Raw genomic sequence first — 23,734 nt, 5'->3', positions numbered from 1 at the left:
CCTAAAAGAGAAAAATGACAATACTAAATCTGGAGATTTCCAAATTGGGCAGTGACAGTGATTGAGTTAGCAGTAGCAATGACTCTTCTCTGAAAAGGCTGGGTAGGAACACTTGAAATTCCAACAGATGTAAGTTTGAATTCCAGCTGTGCCACTCATCAGCTGGGTTACTGTGAAAAAATAACTGAAATTTTTTTCTCCTCAGCTTCCTTACCTTAAAGCAAGATTTAAAAAAAAATCTATTTCATAGGGTTATTGTGAAGATTACATGAGATCATAAATTATCTGAGTGCTTGACTATCATGGCTGCTCACGTAGCCCTAAGTGCAGATGCAGTGGTTGCTGAGGGAGAGGAGGTATGAAATGCAGCTATGACACAACTTATGAACAGTGAGTTATAGGCAATGACTACAAATGCCTATCTCCTGGCACACTGTTGTGCATCATCTGGAGAGTTACTAAGGTTCTGGCGCATTCTTGAATTTCATATTATCCTCCTTGCACACATGTTCTGTGGCATGTTCTGTGGCATCACTGTTGATGCTCTGTATTTCTGTACCTCTTGTGTCTCTGGCTTAATGGCCTTTGGTGCAGGAATGCAAGCTGCAGTTAGCGTCACCAGACTCAAGACCTCATTGAAATTCAATATTGATTCATTGACTTGTTTCATTTTGACCTCAAGACACCTGCTTACTTGCAGCTTGGCTTCCATAATTATCATTGAGCTTCCCTGCTTAGGCTTTTGCCACCATCATTCCTTCTCCTCTTGTTTCTTGTTTCTTCCTAGGACATTAATCTTAAACTATCTCTACTTGTTTCAGAGTTTACACAAAAAAGGTGAGCCTTTTACAGATATCACAAACTAATCACAGAAAGTAATACTATTGATGAACTGACCAAACACCATATGGGAAAAATTGGGGGGTCTTTGATGCTTTTTATTGTTTATACAAGAGTTTTCCCAGATTCCACAAGTATGATTCCCTCCACCCCTCCCAGTCTTTTTTCCAAATTAATAACTGTTCAGTGCTCAAGACTACCCAAACACTGTTCTCCAGCTAATAATTCTAATTTATCTGAGACTATCACAAATTATTACTAACTTCTAGAAGGCCTATACTATCATTTATTTGTTTAAAAATTGAAATTGATTTGTCTTTCATTTCTGAAAGGATTTGAAACTACTTATGAATTATATCCAGATGAGACAAGTAAGGATACAACAAGAGAAAACATCTAAAGTAGGCAAATAGGATAGATGTTTTGAGGTACATGTGCTCAGTTTTGGAGCAGTATACTTGGTTCTAAGGTTTCTGGATGCTGGAGTAAAAGGAGAAGCACATTAAGACAGACTTTTAAAAAGGAAAAGCTATATATTAGTATACTAAGGCAAAACTTTTCTTGCAGTTAAATTCACATAGAAATAATAGTCTTTATCATAACATGTTGGTATCTCAACAACAGCTTTATAAAATATAAAGGATTATTTAAACAAAACATTTTTCACATCAACTCTCTGAAGGCATAGAGACATATATTTAATCCTAAATCAATGAGGATCATTCTGTGAAGGATCTTTTGCTAGGGCTGTCATAACAAAGGACCACAAACTAGACTTCCAAACAAACAGAAATTTATTGTCAGAAGTCTAATATCAAGGTGCTGGTAGGATTGGTTCCTTCTGAAGGTGATGAGGGATAATCTGCTCCATGTGTCTCTCCTAGCTTCTGGTGGTTTGCTGGAAAGCTAGCATTTCTTGGCTTTTCAATGCATCATTTCCATCTCCGTCTTCATGTTCACATGGTGTTGTACTTTTGTGCATATCTCTGTATCCAAATTTCCCCTTTTTTTTTTTTTTAATTTATTTATTTATGTTTGGCTGTGTTGGGTCTTCGTTTCTGTGCGAGGGCTTTCTCTAGTTGCGGCAAGTGGGGGCCACGCTTCATCGCGGTGCGCGGGCCTCTCACTGTCGCGGCCCCTCCCATTGCGGAGCACAGGCTCCAGAGGCGCAGGCTCAGTAGTTGTGGCTCACGGGCCTAGCTGCTCCGCGGCATGTGGGATCTTCCCAGACCAGGCCTCGAACCCGTGTCCCCTGCATTGGCAGGCAGACTCTCAACCACTGCGCCACCAGGGAAGCCCCAAATTTCCCCTTTTTATATGGACACCAGTTCATGTTGGATTAGAAGTCCACCTTACTACAATATGACCTCATCTTAGCTTAATTAATTGCAACTTAATTAGTAATTAACTAATTAATTACATTAATTAATGACTATTTCCAAATAAGGTCATATTCTGAGGTTACTAGAGGTAAGATCTTCAAAATTGTTCAACCCATAATAGACCCAGATGATGTGAGATAAATGTTTTAGTTGCAAATGAGCTGTTCCAACACAGATTCAGACCTGGGGAATTTCATTGAATAGAGGAATGTCTTAAGCAAGCTTTTGCCAAGTCAGGACTACATTAAACTCCTGACCAAGCTTCCTATCATCTACTTCTGTGCAAAAAGTCTTCGCTGTTGAAAATGTAGTAAATGAAATTCTAAGTATGAGAAACACTCTGAAGACTTTTTTCCAATAGTGATATTTAGGTGAATACATCTATGTTCTTTTTATTGAAGCTGTAACTCCATACCCCAAGATTGTTTGCAAACTTCTGTAACCTACTGAAAATTACCAGATGTCCTAAAAATATATGTCATTATGACAAGTGAAAGAGTAGAGCTACATCTAGATACAGTTACCACTACAAACAGGAAGAGTAACTCCATTTCGTGACCTCCTGATATTATCATCATAAGAAGACAGGATTATTATCATGGAAGAAGAAATATATCCAGTCCCTCCAGGAATTCTAGGAAGACCACATATTTCTTCTCCAAAAGTGAGAAGTTGTTTTTTTTTTTTTTTAAGTGATGTCTGACTTCTGGGTCATTTCTAAAACTAGAAAACAGGTAACCAGATAATAAATAAATAACCAGGTGATGGATAAATAGATAAAACAGAAAAAAAAAAAAAAAAAAAAACACCCTCATGAAGTACTCAGTGTCCCGGAAAGCACTATAGTGTAATGATTTAAGGCAAGATTATTGCCAGATTCTGATTTTATTATTTTCACACTGTTGCCACTATCATAATCATAACAACCATCATATCAACATAATGTTCTAATTTTCTTGTTAAAAAGATACATATTTTGAAGAATACATTCAGGGAAACCAAATATTTCTTCTGCTCCTCTATAGTTATATGTCTAGTTAAACCTTCAGACTTTAAATTTAGATAGACCTGTACTGAATCCTGTCCCCATCATTTACTAGTTTTGTGACCTTGCACAACTTCAAGTTTCTTATCTGAAAAATGTGAATAAATACCCATTTTCTATCCAGCTAGATTTTTATCATAGTTCCGACACATAGCAAATGCCAATATATTTCAGGAGTTATTGTTTTGAGCAAACTTCCTCTTTTCTAAAATAAAGAAAAACTCTGTGATTGCTACACAGGCTGCTTGCCATATTTTATTTGTAGAGAATATAGCGATTATGTGTCCTTATCAAAATTATGTTTAATTAAAGCACTTTTTGGTATATTACTAATATCACTCATAGTCAAGCAAACTAAGCATTCTTGTTAAACATTTATTACCAGGAAAAAAATGATGCTAAGAAACCAAACCTTTAGAGAATCCTCTATTGGTAACAAGGGAATATGCCATTCTGACTCATTTTACTGGATTAAAGAGTAACATCTTAGTCTTTAATCAAGTAAACACTAAACAACGCATATAAATAAGTGAGAAAATTACACAGATGCTAGAATATTATATGGAAAGACTTGCGAATGTTTCATGCATTTTAACATACGAAGTTTATTACATTAAGGCAATATTTTCCCTAAGGTGCATGCTAGAGATGTAATGCCAAGACAATATATCTCCATTTTATAAGAAATTCAGATGTAAGCATAAAACAAATATGGCTATTTGACACTCTATGTATGTTTTATTTTTTATTTAAAAGAAAATATTTCAATGTGATATTCCCTATCTTTATGGCTCTCACTTGTTTAGACAGAGGCTTTTCATCCAGCCATAATTAGGATTGACAGTTCGCTGTGTTAAATCCTGGCACGTAGTCTAAAAAAGTGATGAGCACAGTATATGATATATTGGCTTTTCCTTATTTAAGTGGAATTTTCTGAGAGTTTCACAGAAAGGGTACTTTTTTACTTCATTTTGATTACTAATTTTTAGGTCATATGTTCTCTTTATTGAAGCTTAACAGGAGCCAGTACAAAATAGAACCCAAAAATTAATCCTTAACAAAGTACTCTTTTATCTATATTATTCCTCACTTTGAAATATTTGAAACGCTATTTTTTCCATACCTGTTATTCAGTATTTGTTGTATAGAGATGGCTTAGAATAAATGGGTTAGCCTCATGGATCTGATGAATTTGAGGAAAAAGTAATATGACAAGGGTGGGGCAGGATAGGAGTGGAAAAGAAGGGGAGAAATGAGGGTTTTAGAAGTAAGAATCATAACACAATCTCAAAATTTTTGAAAGGTTTATATATAATTAACTAAATAAATAAATGCATATAGGAAAAGACTGTATTGTTGTACTTCAGAGAATTTTAATTTTAAGAATTTGAAAGAAAAGATTGATTCCTTTGACCCAATGTATTTAAAGTATGTTTCCCTGCCATCAGTAGTACATTCATTGGCGTTTAATCCATTAATATTCCATCCTCTTTTATCCCAGCCCCTCTCCACCAGGGAAGAGGGTTTTTAACATAGGAAAAATAATATAAAGTAGTTCTACAACCTCACAATTAAAAAAAAAAAAAAAAAAGACTGTTATAAAAAGTTCAGAAATGCTTTTTAAAATATTCCAGATTCTAAAACACAAAAATGTCAAATCCTTATGAACATCAAATAGCCACACTAATGGCAGGGTAGAGAGCTCATTGAATTTAGGATTATAAAAACTGAAAAATTTCTTTTGGAATTATGTTGCAATTTATTATTAAATAGAACACAATTGCTTGGCATAAAACAATTGTGGATATATGGATATAAATGGATATAAAAAATAAACCAAAACATTGGAGGGCTTTAATGAAATCTTTCATTGGCCATGGCAGAAAGGCAGTATTCAGACTTGCATGGTGGAGAATTTGGTGTACCCATGCAATTTTAATGTCAGATAGGGGTCACACAGATTGCATGTGTGATTGCACAACCATGTAATCAAGGATCAAAGACAAGACAATCAAGATATTTCATATCACATTTTACAATATGCTGGATCTTAATGGAGGCAGCAGTGTGGTTTACAATGCATATTGGCATAAGCCTCAGAGGATATGTATCTAAACCCTGCCTTTACCACTTAAGAGTTATATAAATTTGGACAACTCATTTAACCCCATTAAACCTCAGTTTCTTCATTGGGAAAGTAAGGATAACACTACAGCCTCGTTTTCCATATAACAGGATTTTTCTGAGGATTAAATGACCTCAGAGATTTAAAAAAGCAATGTAAGCTACAAAGCTCTGTAAAAGTTTAATGGTTACTACTGCTACAAGAAGTATTTGTTAGATTCACTTATAAAAGAGCTTGGTGATTTTTATTTTTCAGTGTAATCCGTGTATAAAACATATGTTTATTGATTCAAATTGGTGAGAAATTTCTTTAAAAATTCACCTCAATAAAGTGCTGAATCATTGTGCAAACATTTCAAGTCAATGTCTCTTAGCAATTATTTATGTTTTCTTTAGAACATTAAGTTGAGTGCCACTGTCCCTTTGAGAATGCAATGCTAACATCTTAACTAATTTTCAATTAGTAGTTAATTTGCTTTAGAATGTATGTTATCAATACTTCTAGTCCTGAGAGTTTCCAGAGTACTGGGAACCCACCTCATTTCCCTTTTGTGGAGCATTAATAGGTCACATACTACCATAGCCTACTCTGAGCAAAATTTCAGAAACACATACTAGGCTGCCAAAACCTCAGCATCCTTCCGTGACAGCTCAACTCACTGATCATTTTCTCTTCAACATCCTACAGGACAGGGGACTAAAACAATCTGCTTAGAAATAGTTATGTTAGATAAGATAGTCCTCCCAAAATACTATAAATAAGAATAGATATCCTATATGACAACTCTATCCAAGTATAAAATGAGTTATTAAAAACACTCACCAAAACTCCAATTACAAAATATCTAGGAATAAACTTTAAAACTTTTTCAAATAACATTGTGGAAATCTTGGATTAATAATAATGCATAATATATTACCGAATCAGAAAACTCACTGTGTCAAATGATGTTATTGATTTAAAAGTTTATCTAGAGAGTAAATATTTCAGCATTGTCAAGAAATGTTTTTAATAATATATTTTTTTATAAAAAGGAGCTTCCTATTTGATATAAGAATGTAGTATAATGACATAGACATTTAAAAAATCTGACACTGGTACTGGAATAGATAAATACATCAATAGCATAGAATAGAGAAGCCAAAAATAAACTCAGAGATATATGGGAGATCATACATAACAAAGGTAACACTTCAAAACAGCGGTATAGTTGTCCAAGTAAATGGTATTTGGACAACTGGACCATTTGAGGGAAACCAGGTAGATCCTTACCCCAACCATTTAGAAAAATAAATTTCTAAATTAAATATAGGATTAAAAATATTTTTAAATAAAAAATATTTTTAAATAAAAATAAATTTCTAAATAAAAAATAAGATTAAACATCTAAATTCAATATAGTAGTATATAATGTATAATACATATAAACATATATACACTCAATATTATATATATATATTTTACTGTACCAGAAAATATGGGTGAATACTTTTATAATCTTGAAGGAAAAATGACCCTTCCAAGTATGACCTAGAACTCAGAAGCCACATAGGAAATATTTGTTGACTTGCTGATTTCATTATATAAAATATTAAAGTTTCCATACCATGAAAGATAGTCCAAAGGTAAACTACAAGAACTATAGCCAAGAATAAACATGATGGGAGAAAAACTAAGCTCCTACAAATCAATAACCAAGACAAACAACCTGAGTAGACAAATGAGCAAAAACTATGAGCAAGCAATTTATTGAAGAATACCTGTGACCAATTAACATAGGGAAAGATGCTCAACCTTACCAGTAAAAAGTAATCAAATACGACATTTCTAATCAGGCTGAGAAAATGTCTAAGATTCTATCTGGTATTTACAAGAGATGAGAAATCTAGCACTCTCTAATGCTCCAGGTATCTTTTTGGAGTGCTATTTGGAAATATCTATTAAAATCTCACACACATGCCTTTTCACTCACCCAGCAACACCACATCACAGAATCCATGTTAGCACAAGAGAAGAATGATACATCTGTAAGAATACACCTGTTATCAATCGTAACTTTTAAAAAGGGAAATAATGTAAATTTCCCCTAAGTGGGACAAATAGGTAATTTAATTATGTAATTCCAACAACTGAAAAACTCTGAGCCAAAGAAGAGAAAGAAGGAAAGGAAGAGATGAAGTAGAAGAGCATCTACATAAGCTGGCATGTAAAATGTCCTCAATCTATTGTTAATTTCAAAAACAATTTAATAGACATAACATTTTGGAGACATACATCAAATTGTTAACCATGCACATCTTTATGAAATGAATCTAGAGCATAAAGACTTTCACTTTTTCACTTCATGTTAGAGACTACAAACTGGTGACCTGTCAGCTGGATTCAACCAGCATATATTTTACACACACACACAAACACAGAGAGAGAGAGAGAGAGAGAGAGAGAAAGAAGGGAGAGAGAATATTTTAAAAATTAAAAAAAAAATCATGAGAAAACCTGGATTTCTGGCTCTCTTAAAATAAGATTTGGAAACCCAAGAGCTGTATTCCTGCCTGGCAACAATTGACTTGGTCTGGATAAATGCTGCCCCTTTTAAAAGGTATGTGCCCTCTCTGTGTCATACTTGACTCATGATGTTACCTGCCAGGTCTCCAGTGGAATTGGAATTAGCTTTCTTTATTTCATATGCTCTAATATTCTGTGAATTTGTTACAAGTACATATTACTTTTGTAAGTAAAACGTAAGCATTAATATTAATAATGGCATACTCTCTAATATTTGGAATAAATTACAAAAAAATCACATTGATAACATATCAGTAATATTGTAGTACACTTTAATTTCTATTAGTTTTAAATCTAGCACTTTTAATTAGCTGCAACAAAGTTGAGACCAGTTTACCCAGAAATATCCTGAATAGTAAAATCAGATATTAAAAAGTATAGGTTCTAAAAGCTATGCACTTTCTACAGTGTGCAGCTCTTGGCCTATTATTTAGAGCATCTGAATCCATATTTATATTTATTTCATATTTTATGAAATATGAAATATGAAAATTTCATATATATTTATTTCATATTTATTTCACACCTACTGTGTGAAAAGCAAAATGATAGATGCTGCATAGGATACAAAGAAGGAATGTGAGTCATCCATTAAGGTCTACAATACCTAACTGGTTGCCACACATTGATACTACTTTTTCATAGTATTCCTCACATAACTTATTTTACAGTTCCTTATTATTACACTCACTTATTTTGCATTCCTGTTTTTAAGAAATATTTACTGCCATTTCAATAATCTTTTAACTATTTTTTCATTCTTCCTGACCAATCAATTCTGCATCTCACTATCAAATTAATCTCTAAAAAATAGCTCCAATACTGACATTTCTTTTCTTTTACATATTAATTCAATTCCATAATCTGGAAAATCAAAGCATACCACAATTTGATCCCCAAAATGTCTTTTCATCCTTAACATATATTTGCTATTTTTCATGTACTGTATTTTTCAGCTGAAACTGGGCTGATGATTGTTTTCTGAACAGATCTTCTTCCATTTGCTTGACTATTTCTTCCACCTTAGAATGTAGTTGTGGTTCAAAACCCTAGCCAAACTTCAAACCTTAGCTCAGATGCCATCTCCTCCGTGAAGCCTTCTTCTACCACTCCAGTCAGAGATCTCTTCCTCTGAAATTCTATTGTGGTTTGCTTGGACTCCTAATACAGCACACAGTCAACTGACTGGCATCACAGTAATTTTGGCATATGTCTCTTCTCTCCTTCTAGATATAAGTCCCCTAAGAGTAAGGATCATTATCTGCAAGCACAGAACTTTGCATATCATTAAAGTTCAAAACTTTCATTTGAAAAGTCATGAGACATACAAACTGATGTGAGGCAGAAATGAGGAAACAGAACTATAAGGAGGAAGATAAAGCAGACTGACAGAGGTATCTTATAGGAACTTAGGCTACATTAGGGTGTTGTGTGGATGATGAGAGGACTGCGTCATTGCCTAAGTGTAACACATGCACCTGGTACTTCCTTGACAGGATGACAGTAATGGAACCTCTTCTCAGGAATAACAGGGTGTCCAGCTGATATTAACCGAGGACTTGGAGCAAGCCGGTTTGGTACAGCCTGTGTTGAGTGGCTTCAGAACTATAGAGTGAAGAATTGCTTAAGAAAGGAAATCCTTCTTAGGAAAGTCAGATAAAGCTTCTAGGGATGAGTATCAAGATGGCTGTTAGAGGATTTCTGATAATTTTTTGTCATTTGAAGAGCTCTTGGTAGTTTGGAAATGAATCATGTTAAAGTAATTAGCCTTGACTGTCATGAGTCCTCAAGAGGAAGTGACATGAAGCCTTGACAGTCATCAGAATTTCTTTTGGAAATGCAAATGTCATGACTTTTCAGGCTACCAGGTTTACCAGGTAGCTAAAGTTCTAATATGAAACTAGTTCAAACCTACCCCAAATGACCACAAACCATGCAGTTTATTTCATCCAGGACTAGGTTTCCATAATAAGCGAGCAAATATGGCATGTAGGTAGCAAAGAGTGAGAGCCTTATTACCAAAGCTAAGGAGGGTATTATTCAAGCAAAAAAATAAATAAATGAAGTTCAAATAGGCTTTGTTGGAAATGTTTGAAGGATAAACAGTTTGGCAGAAGGATGGACAGGCTGAAAAGTGGCCAGGAATCATTTCATTCATTATTCTTTTTCCCACATGGGAAAATCCTGTATCTTGAGATGCAAATGGGAATAGAAGCCTGGCTTTGGACTTCTCTGACCTAAGTCAGAGCAATTAGAACACATGCATCCAAAAATCTGCAGATGGGCAGTGACTCTGAGAGTTTCCTTCATGACCTAACAGTGTCCCTACACTGAGCTGGAGCTAGACAAATCCAAGACTAAGATTAAACAGGGCAGTTCCAAAAATCATTGAACAGGAAGGAAATTTAATCTTTGTTCCCATAGGCAGGATTTTGGTGCTGGGGCACAGTCCCTCCTCAGATGTCCTTGCACAGACAGGAAACACTTTTTTTTCATGCAGACATGACCATAGGCAGACAAGCACTTGTCTTGAAGCCACTGTGGTGCCTTCTCAGTGGGTGCTGAGGAAGAAAAAATTCTCTGGACCTCAGGAAAGAAGGGCCACCAAGTTGCCCATGAGCTTGGCACATGTAAGAAAGGGCAGGTTCATGTGACACCTGCAGGCCACTGAAGGCAGAGCAGGACACTCAGAACTCAGTATTTAGAGAACATGGGACCCCTCTTGGCCTGGATGCTAAATAACTCAATATGTCAATATCCCAGCCTCTTTGCTGGTGGCAAGGGTAATGTTCTGCTCCCACCATGCCTGCTCTCTTGCCTGAGATATGCCTCACTCCTTGGAGCCAGAGCCTGGATAATAAGAGAGTCATCAGACTTTTAGGTCACCTGAAAAAAAAAATCCCTTTTATCCCATCCCTAAGAAAGAGCTGCTCATTTCCACCATCAGATTCTCCACCATCAGATTCTCCACAGGATCTTCAACCTGTTAGACACAGAGGACTGTAGCATCGCATGGAATAAAATCCTCCTTGATAAACTGCTGTGCAATCTTGATCATAATCACAGGTAACTGAAAAAGAAGATGAAAAGTGGAAAACCTTTGGACTTGTCCCCATTTGGGAACTGAGATCCAGAAGTGATTCCAAGAAAGCAGTAACTATCTGAAGCAGTGAAATACATTTGTCATGCCTTGGAGCTTGCCAGGGAAGGAATAAAATTGTGCTTTTCTCTTATTTAGCAATTCCTCTCAAAATATAAAGAAATAAGGAAGAACATTATGCTCATGACACTCTCTACGCAATTTTATTTTTATGCACAAGAAAGTAACTGCACTCACACAAACTATAAAACATCTGAAAACAAAAATAATGATCATAGATTTAAAATGATACATCTTGAATATCCGAGGAATTATCTAGAGAGAACATGATTTATGTTTCTTAAATAAACTTATAAATTATATTTTTAATTTATCCTTTCAGAACATCAAGTGGTAGTGGTTGTTTTCAGAATTTGGAATAGAGTTTTCTTGAAAAACTTTTTCACAATATTCTTTTGTTACCAACTCTAAATTAAAATTAGTTGCTGTAACAGATATAGTGAACATATCAGTCATTTGAGCTTTTTATAAACTTCTGTTTACTTCATATAACACCTCAAGACAGGCTTTCAAATAGCAAAGGACTCTGCTTGTTATTTTCCTCCAATCAGAAGTTCAGGGACCCAGCAACCTTCAATGCATAGACTTTCCACCGTCAACATGGAGCTTCAGCTCTTGGTATGTTCCTTGGGTTTACTCCACTCCGTTGTAAAGGGGAAATGTATGAAACATCACGGGGTAAATTGTCACCATCTAAGCCAGTACATGGCAAGAGTTCACCTCCTGAGCAGAGCCCTTGGTCCAATGTGCATTCTTGTGCAGGAAGTCCAAGCCACTCCTACTACATGCCTACCTGCATCTGCCCACATTAGGAGACCTGTGCACCTGTGCCTGCCTGAGCCCACACATACCAAGACCACATTCAGTGTTGATGGAGTTTGAGAATATGTCCATCCATGCACATGCTTATGCAATTCTGCATCCAAACTCTCTTTTTATATTTGGGAAACTGAGGCCCAACAAGAGGTAGGGACTGGTTTAGAGCACAGTATGTGGGGAAAGTCCAGCTTCTTAGGCCAGTACTCAATCCTACCTATCATGTTTAGTTTGGAAATGAAAGCCCCTAAGATCTTGGTGAACCTCTGCCAACCCCTCCCAATTCAGGCCATTTTTCTCTCTGTATCTCTACAGGAACATAGGTGTGCACAAACAGAAACAGACTTTGCAGTTGGGGAAAATGGGAGGGTAGTAAAGGAAGAACAGACACAGTGTAAGTGAAAAGGGAGAGGGGAGAAAAAGGTTGGAGAAAGCTCCTCCATGGATCAGGGACATCCATTCCCCTGACAATATGTCCAGAGGTCCATAGCATAAGGGGGATTCTCAAAGTTTTTATAGTCCTGCTAGGCTTGGGCCATCTACATAGTGTTCTCCAGGGGACAGGGCCTGAAGGTCTTACAGCCCACCATTCTCAGCTCCAAGGACTGAGCTCAGCACACATCCCATCTTCCAGTATAGTCAAAGACTACAGGCAAGAGGGACTGTTTCTTTCTCTACACACTGAGTGCTTGCCTTGGCTGACCCCAAGGCTTCTGCGTACTTGGAAATTCTGACCTTGATTCTCCACCAATAATCCACTGTGCTCTGAGAGCATGCTTTCAACTCATGGAGGTCCTTCAGAGGAGAGGGGAGCTTGGGTTTTGGGGAATGAGAACTTGTGGTAGAGCAGAAGGGAGCAAAACCATAGAAGAGTCAGGGGTCCAGGAACAAGACCAGTCCTAGTTGAATCTTTGGGACACTCACTTGGAAGTGTTAACTTAAAGAAAACTACACAACATGAGAGTCATGTGTATAAGTTTTATTCAAGGTCTTAGGACTATAGCCCAGGAGCCAGCCACTCAGTAGCTCTGAGTGTAAACTGCTTCAAAGAGGTATGGAAGGAGCCAGTATATATATAATTTTTTTTTTTTGGCTAAGGAAATACATCTAGTCAAGCACACATCTTGATAAAAGATTACTGCTAGTCACAAGGAACAGATATCTCATGGGTCATTGAAATTCTTCCTGAGATATGCATCTAATTATCTAGGGGCTCATTTATCCAAAGCACAAAGTGTCTGAACCTGTTTTTCTCCATCTTTAATTCCTTTCAGAATTCACTGTTAGTGAGTACTTACAGTGGATTGTGACTTAGCCCTTGTATAAGTTGTTGAGCAATGCTCTTTGGTTTTGTTTTTGTGGTGGTGGTGGTGGTGGTTCTACACAGAAGTAGGAGGTATTATTGCCCTGTCTGAGGTGAGTATGCCTAAACTAAACACACTAGAGGGGACAGGCAAAGACAGAAAAGAGTGGTTTCTGACATCCATTCCACAGGCGAGAAGCCCGCAGGTTGTACTCTATTACCCCTGGGACTCTGGAGAGCCTCTCCCTTGAGAACCAACCCCTATATAAAGATTCACACCTGATGCTCCCAGGCTAGTGCTGGCCACAAGAGAGCAGGCAGCCTCTTGGATCAGTGGTTCCCACAGATTTCCTGGAGCAAGTGGAGCAGACAGAATACTTCAGAGATCATTCTCGCCATGTCCCTGCCTCAGAAACAACATGCACCTCCTGTCATGTGTGATCATCTCTGCAGACTGAAATGAACAGATGCAAGAAGGGGAGCTCCAAGATCTTCCCATTTATTTATTCAGTAACTATGCTTTGAGCACTCACCTTGTGCCAGGTGGGACCACTTGCAGGGTTGAAAAGGACCAAGTGGCCCCTGCCTTCCAGGAGCCTGGATGAGAGAAGGACAAAAGAGCAAGTGCTATACCAAAAATAACAGGGTATTGTGAGGAGGGTTTGGGAGTTACTGGCTGGGAAGGTCTGAAAGGCCTCACTGAGGTATATTTCCTGGGAGCAGAATGGGAAGCTAGATGTCTGCTCCTCTGTGGCAATATTACTTCAAAACTTTACACTTACAAAGTGTAAATATTTAATGGCTCACAATTTCTGTGGACCAGGAAGAGCTTATCTAGAAGTTTTGCCCCAAGGTCACTGTGCAGTTGGGGTTATGGCTTCAACTAAAGCTGAATGGTGGGAGGATTTTCTTTCAATCTTACTCACCTGAAAATTATCAGGCTTCAGTCTGGAGTCAGGGCCTGAGTTCCTTTCACTCCTTCTGTTCTCTCCTCTGTGGGCCTCTCCATAGGATAGCATCTGACATCTGTGCTTTTGCCCACAGATCCAGGAATATGACACAGAGAGAGAGACATAAGGAGATTGAAAGAAAGAGAAAAAGAGGGAGAGAGATTCAGGGAGGGAACAAGAGAATGAGTAAGAGGGAAGTGATATTCTTTTTCTCACTGAAACAGAGATGTGGCATCCCATCACTTTGCCTGTATTCTTCTGGTCAGAAGCCATTTACTAACCACTTAATGGTTACAGTATGATGTGTATACCAATGCAGGGGATCAGAGGGAATCATTGTATAGTGGATATGGTGATACATTCAGTACAATTAACTCAGAGCAAGAAATTGAGGTAAGACTGAATTAATGGGTATTATTGATATTAAAGGTTAGAATGTGCTCCCTAGGTGTCATAAATAGGGTCTCATCAGGATGAACATAAATATACATTAAAGATAATTAAAAAGCCCAATGTCAGCAGTAAAATATAGTAATGTGGAAGGAACAGTGCCGGTCTCAGCCTTCAAGTATAAGGTAACTTTGATGACATTTTATATGTAAGAGAATTTCACTTAAATAATTCATATTAGATCTATACCCTTCTGTTTTTTTAATTCTACAAGGTTATGTGTCTTAATAAAGTAATTTATTAAAAAAATTGCATCACTTATTTGATAGATTAAGCAATATTTGATGATATTGAATGTCAGAGCTGCAAGAGATTGTGGAAAATATTGTGCATCCTTATCTATCTCCATTTGCAGATAAGTAAACTGAGGTCACCACTTGAACAATGACACAAATAAGGTTCCTGGACACCTGGTTGGTGTTCCTTGTTCATTAAGGAAAAATGAAGAACTTACCTTTCTCAAATTTCAATGGATATTTTCCATTGTAGATTATTATAAGATATTGAATTTAGTTTTCTGTGCTATACAGTAAATCCTTATTGCTTATCTATTTTATGTAGAGTAGTTTGTTAATTCTATACTCCTAAATTATCCCTCCCACCCTCTCTTTCCCCTTTGGTAAACATAAGTTTATTTCCAATATCTGTGAGTCTGTTTCTGTTTTGTATACAGATTCATTTGTATTATTTTTTTAGATTCCACATATAAGTGATATTATATAGTATTTATCGTTCTCTGACTTACTTCACTTAGTATAATATTCTCTAGGTCTATCCATGTTGTTGCATATTGCAGTATTTCATTCTTTTTTATGGCTCAGTAATATCCCATTGTACACATATACCATATCTTCTTAAACCAATTGTCCGTTGATGGGCACTTGGGTTGTTTCCATGTCTCACCTATTGTAAATACTGCTGCTATGAACATTCGGGTGCATGTATCTTTCCTTGTTTTAAATTTTCTTTTTTAATTTAAGTATAGTTGATTTACAATGTTGTGTTAATTTCTATGGTATAGCCAAGTGATTCAGTTATATATATATATATTTTTTTCTTTTTTTATCTATTCTTTACCAGTATGGTTTATCATAGGATACTGAACCTTGTTTTGTATCCATTCTATATATAATAGCTTACAACATCTTTTCAAGTTAGAGTTTTCATCTGTTCTGGATATATGCCCAGGAGTGGGATTGCTGGTTATATTGTAGCTCTATTTTTAGTTTTTTAAGGACCCTTCATACTGTTTTCCATAGTAGCTGCAACAATTTACATTCGCACCAACAGTGTACAAGGGTTCCCTTTTCTCCACTCTGTCCATAAACCAGCATTTATTATTTGTAACTTTTTGATGACGGATTTGAGGTGATACCTCATTGTGGTTTTGATTTGCATTTCTTAATAATTAACAATGTTGAGCATCTTTTCATGTGCCTATTGGCCATCTGTATATCTTTTTTGGGGAAATGTCTATTTAGGTCTTCTGCCCATTTTTTGATTGGGTTGTTTGTTTTTTTGATATTGAATTGTATGAGCTGTTTTTATATTTTTGATATTAACCCCTTGTCAGTCATATCATTTGCAAATATTTTCTTCCAGTCCTTAGGTTGTCTTTTCATTTTGTTGATGGTTTCCTTTGCTCTGAAAAAGCTTTTAAGTTTGATTAGGTCTCATTTGTTTATTTTTGCTTTTACTTCTTTTGCTTTTACTTCTTTTGCCTTGTTCTATGAAAATGTTGCTCTAATATGTTGTAAGAAAATATTGCTAAAATTTATGTCAGAGAATGTTTGCCTGTGTTCTCTTCTAGGAGTTTTATGGTGTCATGTCTTATATTTAGGTCTTTAAACCATTTTGAATTTGTTTTTGTATATGGTGTGAGGGAGTATTCTAATTTCATTGATTTACATGTAGCTGTCCAGCTTTCCCAATACCACTTGCTGAAGAGACTGTCTTTTCTCCATCATATATTCTTGCCTCCTATGTCAGAGATTAATTAATTGAACATAAGTGTGTGGCTTCATTTATGGGTTCTTTATTCTGTTCCATCTGGATCAATTTTTAAAATATCGTGCAGTAAACAAAACATCTAGTTTATTCACTTTTGTTTTTAATTCACTGGATTTATTTTCAAGCAAAATCCATTATTTTATGCAAATGACAATTTTTTAATTCATATCATAAGGTACTGACTATAGATTCTAATACTTTGTGTCATTATTTCTACCATCAACTTTCCTGACTCTTATTATGTATATCAAAAATTTTCCCCAGTTTTCTTGAGATATAATTGGCATAAGGCACTGTATAAATTTTAAGGTGCAGAGCATAATGATTTAACTTACATATATTGTGAAATGATTATCACAATAATTTTAGTTCACATTCATTATCTCATATAAATTTTTTTAATGGAAAAGAAAAGCAAAATTTTTGCCTTGTGATGAGAAATCTTAGGGTTTACTTTCCTAACTCTTTTGAAATATATCATATGGCAGTGTTAACTATAGTCATCATGTTGTACATTACCTCCCTAGTAATTATTTCTCTTATAACAGAAAATTTTTACCTTTTGACAACTTCCTTCAAATTCACCCATCCCTCACTGACCCCTCTGGGAACTCAAATCCATTGTTTTTCTATGAGTTTGTTTTTCCTCTGTTTTTCCTTTTTTTAAAAAAAAAGAAAATTTCACATATAAGTGATATTATACAGGGTTTGTCTTTGTCTGAATTATTTCACTTAGTATAATGCACTCAGGATCCACCTCTCGTCACAAATGGCAGGATTTCCTTCTTTTTATGACCAATAATATTGCATTGTGTATATATCACATTTTCTTTATCCATTTATCTGCCAATGGACACTTAGGTTGTTTCCATGTCTTGGCTATTGTAAATAATGCTGCTATGAACATGGGGGTGCAGGTATGCCTTCTATGTAGTGTTTCATTTTCTTTGGATATATACCCAGAAGTGAAATTGTGGGATAATATGGTGGTTATATTTTTAATTTTTTGAGGAATATCCATAGAGCTTTCTATAGTGGCTGCAACAATTTACACTTCCACCAACAGGGCATGAGGATTCTCTTTGCTCCACATGATTGCCAGCATTTGTTATCTTTCATCATTTTTTTTTTTATAACAGCCATCCTGACAGGTGTAAAAGGTGATATCTCATTATGGTTTTGATTTGCATTTCCTTAATGATTAATGATGTTGAGCATCTTTTCATGTACCCGATGGCCATTTGTAAATATTCCTTGGGAAAGTGTCTATTCAGGTCCTTTGCACATTTTTAAATTGAATTACTTGTTTTTCTTTTACTATTGATTTGTATGAGTTTTTAAATATATTTTGGATATTAACTCCTTATCAGATATGTGGTTTACAAATAATTTTTCCTCATTCAGTAAGATGTTCTTTCATTTTTTTTTTTTTTTTTGGTCATTTTTTTTACTGTGCAGATCAAAATGTTTTCAAATTTATTTCCTCTCCAATCAGTATTAAGTGATTTATTTTACCATGTGCAATGGTAAAATGCAAAATCGCAATGATAAAATTTACCAGAATTTGTATAATTCTGATATTATACATTCTCCATTTTATTTGTATGGATAATTTTAACTAGTAATACTTACCTCGTAGGTTCAAAGTCTCCATGGAGTATATTTGGTGAGATCAAAGCTTATATAGCTTTGGTATACAGAGATTGAGTTTTAACTCAGAGTTTCAGGAATATGCTGATTGCCTAACAGGTTCTAAAATCTCAAGCCTGCCCCGCACCTTTTATGAAATAGGATTTGCTCAGATCTAATTTACAAGGTACCAGTGAATGAAAGCCACACAGTGGTTCTAATCACTCTGCTGGGAACAGAAAGCAAGCATCTCATTTATATTTTTTGATTTGAAAGCAAGACTTCTTGTTTTCCTCTGTGAATGAAAAAGTGTCCAATTTTTCTGACAATTTTATTATCTCATCTTCAGCCTGAAGGTAAGTGTATGGAGAGAGCACTTGTAGTTTCGCACTGGTTTTATTCTCCATTATCCTTCAAGACAGAGACTTAGTTTTCTTTCAGACATCAATTCAATAAACTAAAAGATAAAATTCCTGACCTCTCTTGAAATTAAGGATTACCAGACAAAGTTCAGGTCAATGATGTGTGGTCAAAGGTAAATGTGAGACTTATTTTGGAGTGGTTGCTCAAAGGGAACTGATAGAGCTGGTATGACCCTTTTTGTCTTTATTCTCCTGCCTGCAGTCTGAAATGCAGACATACTGTTTGGTACAGTCAGGAGATCCAGCAGCCATCCTGGACCATGAACAGCCTTGATGATGGAAACCCCATACTAAGTGTAGAAGCAGATTGTGCAATTCTTATAGCTAATGATTTTGCTTGGCTGACACCCATCTATTTGGAATATAAGGAGTAGCAAGCAGTGAGGTGATGGGCAGGGGCTCTAAAACTGCTTCATGAGCAGAGCCTTGGTATATTGTCCATGTGTGCGTGGAAAACTGGGCTCATGTGTCAGAGCTCTCTTCTGGACTTCACATGGATACAGGGACTGGTTGACTGAAAGGTTTTCTCCCCACATTCCCCAGTGTTAGGGAGAATTCAGTATCCATGAGCACTTGAGCAGCACCCCACTCTGACATCTTACCCAATATAAAGGGAGCTTGACCACTTGTCCTGGCTAAATGCATGCTTATGCAATTCCACATCTAACCTTTCACGGTACAATTTGAAAATGGAGCTCAAAGAGAGGCAAGTACTGAACCAGACTACAGGAAGTAGTCAGAGTCCAGAAGATTAGTGAAGGCTACGAGTTTCTGCAGGCCAAGGCTCAGCTCATACCATGAAAAATATGAAAGCTCAAAGGTCCTAAGGGGACCTATCCTTCCTCCATGTAAGGTCATTTTCCTCTCTACATTCCCACTTGTGCATAAGAACATGCACACCAGGTGTATGATCAAAGAAAAGTAGACACTGAGGAAGTAACAATAGGGAAAGACAAAAGATTGGGGGCATCTCTGGCATCAGGTGGTGGCATCCATTTTCCTAACCACATGGTCACAGTCCCAGAGATGGTCAGAGGAATCTTTAAGGTTCCTATGGTTCTGTCTTGTCCTGAGACATTCTTGGCCTGGCCTCAATAGGACAGGACTCAGGTTTTGCAGTCCACCTGTGTGGACACCTGGAACTACAAGTCCATACCCCATAGCAGACAGTGGTTACAGGAGAGAAGACCTCAGTGTCTTTCTGTATAAGCATGTGTGCTTCCAGTGGGTAACCCCAAGGGTTTCACATGTTCACACAGGGACAAGACCACTCCTTGTTAGATCCTCAGGGTCTTCATTTGAATATATGGGGATATCATCATTTTTCATAAGGTTATGCTTCATGAATAAAGAGGACACCTCAGGGATGCACAGAAAAATGGGAAAAGGGAGCTTCTCAGCTCTCTTGGAGACTGTAGATCCTACTCCTTTACCCCTGTGACTTGGGAGATCCACTGCCTTGAGGACACCTAAATAAAGGTATCAGCTTGTGTTCCTGTCTGGGGTTGCATTGCTAGCACTGGCCACCAGGGTACAGGTGACCTCCTGTGTCATTGGTGCCCACTGAGCTTTGCAGGAGGAAGTGGAGCAGGAAGAGTCATGCAGAGGCCTCCTTGTTTGTTTCCCTGTTTCAGAAACAACTAGATTTGACTGAATGAAGGAGTCTACATAATGGAATCTTAAAAAAGAAACCTTACTTCTTTGGTGATAGACCCCAACAGAACTTAGAGCCAGACATCCTCATTCTAGAGTGAGCCACCTAGTCAGCTCACTTGACAGGAAACACTGAAAAAGAACAAGATGTTCTCCTGCTGTGTCCAAATGTTCAGAGGCTCTAGGCTGAGGAAAGTCCAGAGTGAGGAGAGACTTACCCGTTGCTGTAGACTTTGTCTCAGCCCTCATCACCCACACCTCTAGCCATTTGGCAGGGGTCACCCAAAGTAACACAGGACAGCTCAAAGTAGGCCAGGCCACACATGTTACTCCCTGACAGTCCCGTTCCCCTTGTCCCTCAATGTGTATGTGCTGAGGGTGGTGGTGGCAGGAGATGAGAGGCATGTCTTTCTTGCATGGAAACAGGTTCTTAAAAGTTGGAAGTCTAGTGAGTCTGTCATGTTCATAACCCAGGTCATGGCTGGCAGGATGAGAAGTTAAGTGCTAAGGACCAAGCTCATCCATCACTATGTTAATCTTGAGCCCTATGGGTTTTACCGGGCTTCCACCTTGGCTGGATGACTTTGCAGATGCCTCTCTGTGCCTGAACAGGGCAACCAAATTTCTCATGGGGTTATCTCCCAGTGGCAATGTCCAGGTATTGTCTCCTGGTGCCTCCTGGCCCAGCTACAAGACACTGCCTTTGCAGAACTCCACGCAGAAGATCTTTAAGGAGCTGATCAATAGGTTCAACTACAACTTCCTAGACAGGGGGCAGGTACACAAGGACACCAACAAACATCCAGTGCTGGTCTGAGGAGAGAATGGGCATAAATGTTTCTCCACATCCAGGACCCAAAGATAACTGGGGAAGGTCGAAGACCAAGAGTCAAATCTGGGGATTTCCCTGGGGTCGTTCCAAGGCTTTTCCACATAAGCGTCCCACAGAACCCAAAGGAATCTGGACTTCCACTCCTCTCCACCACCTATAAGGTAGAATGAAAATATACTCTTCACATATTTTTTGAAGTAGTACAGAAATATTTAATGTTGTTCTTACTTTTCATGAGGTCCTGTATATCCTTGCATCTTGATGCTGTTTTGATTAAAAAAAAAAAAAAAAAAAAACAACCTTAGGTATCCTGTGCAGCAATCAGCTCCACTGTCCAGGAAGACCTGCTCTAAACTGTACAAATGATCTACCTTAATAGGGAGATTTATCCATACCATTTAATGAAAATGAGTGCGAAGTTCTCTGTTCAAAGTCCAAATAAAAATAAAAGCATTTTTGAGGGCATAGTAAATGTATGTGTTTCTCTCAAGCTAGATTAAAGAGCTTTTATGCATAGTATTCATTATATGTATGGAACTTAAACTAAGGGGCAGAAGCAAGTAGAGTTTTAGTTCACAGATTTGTAACCTCAGTGTTTGTATATGTTTGTTCAGACTTTTCTCACAACAGGTACTTAACTGAGAATAGAGGCAAAGACCTGTTTAAACCATATAGAATGAACAGTTTCCCATAGTAACCAGAAGATCTTATTACCAAGCTACCAGCACAAAGGTTTTCTAAAAGTGTTCTTTCAGTTAAAGGAAGTTATACATTGTGTGTGACATATGTAGTGATTCATTCCATAAACTAGTCAATCAATTATTTGTAATTCCTTTGTGATGTTGAACTAAACTAAGTGTGCTGACTGTGTGTGGAAGGTAAAGCCTTTGAGATGGCATAAACATGTTTTTCATAAAAGGAATGTAGCCAATGGTTTCATACCATAAGACAGAACAACTGTATTCTTTAACTTAGTGGAAGAAATATAGGCAGTGTACAGTATGTAGTATTTTGTTTAAGAGATCTGTAACCCTGCCCTTTCTAGAGGTACTTTAAAGCTCTGCTAAGTTCTGGATTCTAAAGGCTAATATCAGTGACGTCTTTTCACACTGTAAGAAAAGATTTGCTTTCCATTCAGTAAATGTATGTGTTTCTCACAAGCTAGATGAATAAGGTTTTATACACCTTGTTCTTACACTGTATGAAACTTGTCCCCAAGATTTAGAGTAGCTAGTGATATGTTTCAAAGACCTGCAAACTTACACTTTCTAACAGAGTGACAGCCTTTTAGACTCTGTGGAAAGGTTTGTTTTCCATCCATTATTGAATGATTCTTGCAACCTAGATGAAAGAACTTTTATGCACAGTGTTTAATGGAAAGCTGCTTGAAGCTCTGTGATCAAAAACTAAATAAAGGCTAATACCTCTCAAACTGCAGGGAAAGAATTGTTTCCCATTTTTAAATGTATATGTTTTCTCACAAGCTAAATGAAAAACTTTTTTGCAGAGTGTTGCTTCAACTTATGAAACTTAACCCTGGCAAAAGCCTGTTTGACTGATATAGAAAGAATAGTTTCCCATAGTAAACAGAAAATCTTTTTGCCAAACTACCATCAACAAATTTTTTTCTTAAAGTGTTCTTTCTAAGAAGGGAAGTTATACCTTTTGTGTAATATGTTATGGTTTGTTCAATAAACTTGTCAATCTAGCACTTGTAATTCCTATGTGAAATTAAGCTAAACTAAGTTTGCTTACTCTGATTGGAAGGGGAAGCCTTGACAATTTAAAGAAAAAAAAATCACCTCCTGAATCACACACAAGATATAACTTCCATTCACTTAATATAGAATGATATAAAACCTCTGGGTTCGGAGATATCTGATGAGAACCTCTGGATACTCCTGTTAGGTAAAAGTACTTTCAACCAGCCTATAAGAAACACAGACATGAGCTCTACCCACCACCAGAGCCTCCCATCAAGCCTCTTAGATAGCCTCAACCACCAGAGGGCAGACAACAGAAGCAAGAAAAACTACAATCCTGCAGCCTGTGGACCAAAAACCACAGTTACAGAAAGATAGACAAGATGAAAAGGCAGAGGGCTATGTACCAGATGAAGGAACAAGAAAAAAACCCAGAAAAACAACTAAATGAAGTGGAGATAGGCAACCTTCCAGAAAAAGAATTCAGAATAATGATAGTGAAGATGATCCATGACCTCGGAATAAGAATGGAGGCAAAGATTGAGAAGATGCAAGAAATGATTAACAAAGACCTAGAAGAATTAAAGAACAAACAAACAGAGATGACCAATACAATAACTGAAATGAAAACTACACTAGAAGGAATCAATAGCAGAATAACTGAGGCAGAAGAACGGATAAGTGACCTGGAAGACAGAATGGTGGAATTCACTGCTGCGGAACAGACTAAAGAAAAAAGAATGAAAAGAAATGAAGACAGCCTAAGAGACCTCTGGGACAACATTAAATGCAACAACATTTGCATTATAGGGGTCCCAGAAGTAGAAGAGAGAGAGAAAGGACCAGAGA

The sequence above is a fragment of the Balaenoptera borealis genome (assembly GCF_965194805.1).
Source record: "Balaenoptera borealis genome assembly, chromosome: 17".
NCBI classification, from domain to species: domain Eukaryota; kingdom Metazoa; phylum Chordata; class Mammalia; order Artiodactyla; family Balaenopteridae; genus Balaenoptera; species Balaenoptera borealis.
Note: the sequence above shows the minus strand (reverse complement) of the source record.